The 4,991-nt window shown below is 37.1% G+C and overlaps 2 pseudogenes; both read right to left on the minus strand.

The window, feature by feature from the left end:
• Positions 1-906: 906 nt before the first annotated feature.
• Positions 907-1,562, minus strand: LOC118914908 (olfactory receptor 2D3-like; annotated as a pseudogene).
• Positions 1,563-1,884: 322 nt separating this feature from the next.
• LOC118914903 (olfactory receptor 2D3-like) lies at positions 1,885-2,821 on the minus strand (annotated as a pseudogene).
• Between the last annotated feature and the right edge of the window lie 2,170 nt (positions 2,822-4,991).

The raw sequence follows: 4,991 nt of genomic DNA on the forward strand, positions 1-4,991 counted from the left end.
ACAAGCCACCTAGGGACCATTTGAAGTCATAATATGCAACACTGTAGTCTACATTATAAGGCATAAAAGTGTCCCTTTCTTAACCTTATCCTCATTTTCCATTGCTGTCTCATAGAATCCTCAGTTTCCAGCATTTTCAGAATTACATGCTGGGCAACTTTTTCAGTATTGAGTTCAAAGCATTTTTCAATCTAGACTCTTTGTCATACTTCTCAGCTTTATTTCAAGTGAGAAATCAATTTTACTAACATTACATTACACTCATAAAAAAATTCTACCATTTGTTATTCCTTAAAGGTGCTCTTTTAAATTTCAGAAATTGTTAAATTTAGAATTTAAGGCCATGTTAGAAATAAACTGCTTGAAGAGTTTAATTTTTATATCTGTATCACTGTTTCTAGATAATGGACCTGGGATATATATAATACATATTCAAAATACATTTGATGAATACATGCAAAAATGAAGGAAAGGACTCCATTTGCCACAAACATATTCTTGTATTTGCAATAGCTTTATTTATTTGGTTCTTGTTTTTTTTTTTTTTTATGTACTGTTGTATGTCTACTTGCTTTAATTTCCTCATTAGCTTGAATGGGCTTAGAGAGTAGAGACTGTTTATCTACCTTCCTCTCATTTCCTTCCTTCCTCTCCACTCCTCCCTCCCCCTCCCCTTCCTCCTTCTCTTTTTTCTTTTTCCCCTTTCCTTTCTGTATTTCCTTCCTGTGTCTATGAAGGTGCCTTGCTTTGAATAGGCAGTTTGCTGAATTCATCTGAGAGGAAACATGGGAAAATGGGAAAAGGAAGGCAAAAGTGGAGGAATGGGATGAAAATGGGAAAAGTTTACAAGAAAATAACTTCTCTCCCTATCCCTGAAATTGTCATCATAAGCAGAGATCCTCACCGTTAAAAGGGGTATTTTGCAGTCATTCTCCTGAGAGCCCCTTTGACATCCTTGTTCCTTAGGCTGTAAATGATGGGGTTCAGCATGGGTGTCACGGCTGAGTAGGACACAGAGATCATTTTATCCCTTTCATTCATTATCCTGGAGTTTGGCCGCATGTAGGCAAATGTCGCTGACCCATAGGAGAGGACAACGACCATGAGATGGGAGCCACAGGTAGAGAAAACCTGAGCCTCCCTTCCCCAGACTGCATCTGGATCACAGTGGAGATGGTATGCCAGTAGGAGACAAGGATCAGGGAGCCAGGAGCCAGGAGGATGACCACGCCCATTGCAAAGATGGCCATCTCTGTGCTGTAGGTATCAGCTGAAGCCAGCTTCAGAAGGACAGGAGGTTCACAAAAAAAATGGTTAATGATATTCTTCCCTCGGTAGGGCAGATGGAGTGTGAATGTGGTGTCCACCAGAGACACAAATGCTCCACTGGTCCAGGACCCTATGGCCAGCTGGACACACACCCAGTGTGTCATGATGGTGGAGTAGTGCAGGGGCTTGCAGACGGCCACACAACGGTCATAGGACATCACTGCCAGCAGGGCACACTCTGTACAGCCAACCAGAAGGAAGACAACTATCTGTGTCATACACCCAAAGAAAGAAATATTAGATGTTATTTCAGATTATCCAGTTTAAGCCACTTAGATTCTATTGTGATCATGCTTAAAACATATCCAAGTTAGCTGACTTAACCACACACTCCTTCAAAATAGCACTTGATGCTTTTCATAATCAAGAAAAACCTAACTTTTCATCCTTTTATTTCTTCCCTATGTTGTGGCTTAGGGTGGAGTATTCACAGTTTCTAGAACATGTCCTTCACTTTAATGCTTCTTCCTGAAATGACCTAATTCATAGCTGCCTACCAAAATCCTGCTCCTCTTTTAAAGATGTTACCATAGCTTTAAAAATCAGACCTAGAGGTCACTGTCTCTAAGAAAAGGACTTCCAGCTAAATTCCTGAGAGCCCCTTTGATGTCCTTGTTTCTCAGGCTATAGATTATGGGGTTCAACATTGGAGTCACCACTGTATAGAACACAGATATCATTTTATCCCGCTCTTTTGTGGTCTTGGAGTTTGGCCTCATGTAGGTAAATATTCCTGATCCATAGAAGAGGACAACGACCATGAGATGGGAGCCACAGGTAGATAAAGCCTTGAGCCTCCCTTCCCCAGACTGCATCTGGATCACAGTGGAGATGATATGCCAGTAGGAGACAAGGATCAGGGAGCCAGGAGCCAGGAGGATGACCACGCCCATTGCAAAGATGGCCATTTCTGTGCTGTAGGTATCAGCTGAAGCCAGCTTCAGAAGGGCAGGAGGTTCACAAAAGTAGTGGTTGATAATGTTCTGCCCTCGGTAGGGAAGTTGGAAAGTAAAGGTGGTGTCCACCAGAGAGACTAGTGCCCCACTGACCCAGGACCCTATGGCCAGCTGGAGACACACCTGTTGGGTCATGATGGGGAGTAGTGCAGGGGCTTGCAGACAGCCACATAGCGGTCATAGGACATCACCACCAGCAGGGCACACTCTGTACAGCCAACCAGAAGTAAAACAACTATCTGTGTTGAGCATCCAGCAAAGGAAATGGTTTTCCGTTTTACCAGGGAGTGGATTAGCACCTGGGGGACAGTGGTAGTAGAAAAACAGAGATCAGCAAAGGACGGATTTCTAAGGAAAAAGTACATGGGTGTGTGGAGTCTGGAGTCTATGTGAATGAGCAAAATGATAAGCAGATTTCCCAGCACAGTCAGCAGGTAGATAATCAGGAAAAGGAAGAGCAGGACTTGTGTCTGTGGATCCTGTGAAAGGCCCAGGAAGACAAATTCAGTCACATAGGTTTGGTTTTCTTCTCCCATGAATATTTATTACTCTTTATAGGTCAGCACCAAGAAAAGAAACATATTTGGTCAGGTACAAAAGAAAATCTGAGTTCCTTGGGTATTATATTAATCAGTATCCAAAACTGAGCTATTGTTTTCCATCTCTTAGTAGCTTCCATATGTGAGAGGCAGAGTTCTGTGTTTGCTCAGAATACACTATATTAATAAGGAAAGGAAAAGGTACTATATATTTTGTATCTGGTAGGATATATTTCCTCTGCTGCTCCATTTGCCATTTCCACATCTCATTTTCTATCATAAAATTACTCATCTAGATAAAATTTAGAATAAGCTTATTAAATGCTCTTATAAAAATCCTCTGTACACTTGGTTGCAATTTTAGTGAATTTATGAATTGGTTCAGATGAAATGAATATCTTTATAAGACTATGTTTTTTTATTAATAAAATTAGTATGTCTATTCATTTAGTCAGATATCATGTTTCATGATTTTCTTGAAATAGGTCTTGAATTTCAAGCATACAGTTTGTTTACTTTAGCCATTGTGAAGGAATTTCTTTAACTAAAATTCTACTTGTTTAGTTTTGGTAGATGAAACTGTTTAGTTATTCATCTTGTACCAGACTCCATTTCTTAACAGTTATCATAAGCTTAAATTGGCTCCTTTTGATTTAAAAAAATATATATACAATCAAATTACCTGCAAATATTCTCGATAATCAAATGTTGAATAAAACATAAAACTTTTGACCTATAAATATAGAACTGGCACATATCTTAACATGTATGAAAATTCAAAATATGACAAAAATGGCTTCATAAGTAAGTATATCATTTATAAACAGTATGGGATAATTGCTTATTCACTTTAGAACATTATGTATAGAGGTGTATGCTTTCATGTTTACATAGACATGTAATATAAGTGTAAGGAATAATTAATTCCAAATTCATTTATGATTTAATTTTATAAAACATTTAAAGTTTTCTGTAATTTAGGTAGTAGATCTATCTATCCGATTTTTGTGTTGTAAAAGCTGTCCTAAACATACACACACACAAAAAAGAAACAAATTATATGGGAAAATGCTAATAAACCTGAGAATTTAAAAAGAACAGTCTTCTATGTAGTGGATTCTACTATAAATAAAATTTTAAAATAAATAAATCTGAGGAAATATTTGCAAAAACTTGAATATAATTTTAAAATTATTCCTAATATATGAAGACCACTTAAAGTCAACAATAAAAGATATATAATCCATTAGAAAAAATGGGCAAAGGATTTAAATACCCCTTTCAAAATAAGTAAGTAAAAGTGAACAATTGGCATGAATCAGAAACATGCATATTAAACAATAGATGAATGCCATATTTTGCCTAGGGTGGAATTTAAAAGGATATAACATCCAAGTTTGGTGATATAGCAAGATGACTATGATAGGTTACTAAATGTAAGGCATTTCATCAGACTTTATATGTGATATATGATTTTAAACTTTTAAATGAAGTGTGAATGGGTGTGTGTGAATACTTGTGTATTTGTGGTGTGTGTATTTCCACAGGCATGTTTCCTCTAGTGAAAGTCCACTGATCATGGATTGCTGTCAGTTGTAAGTAGATAGCACAGCTCACTGCCTGGCAGTTAGGGCTTTCCAGATAAATTGTAGGATATGAATCCTGGCTTTTCTAGTTCATGTGTGACCAACAGCAAATTACTTAGCTTTTCTTTGCCTTCTGTTCCTTATCTGTGAAATGGTGATGTAAATAATAGGTATCTTACTGTGTTTATACCAAGTTAAGTAAAATGTAAACAATTTAAAGAATTTAGGACAGTAAAGACTAGCTTATAATATATAATATCCCATTATAATAGTGGGATTATGACCTAGGAGTAACAGCAAGGTTAGGTAAATAATTCAGGCAACGCATAGCAATAGTTGTTAAGGACATGCCTGCTGTGTTTGATTGAGAAAGATGTTTCTTTTCATTATTTTTACCTTTTTGCTCTTTAATCACCCTTTGGGACTGGAACTGTCTTCCTAGCAAAATTCAATGTCAAGGCCAAATGTGATAGAGGATAATGAGAGGCTTCTAGGGTTCAATTTAATCATGTTATTCTCTCTTTTATAAAAAATTCTTCTATTATGGAAAATTTTAAGCATATATAAAAGTAAAGAGAATA

This window comes from Manis pentadactyla, chromosome 9, assembly GCF_030020395.1.
Source record: "Manis pentadactyla isolate mManPen7 chromosome 9, mManPen7.hap1, whole genome shotgun sequence".
NCBI lineage: Eukaryota > Metazoa > Chordata > Mammalia > Pholidota > Manidae > Manis > Manis pentadactyla.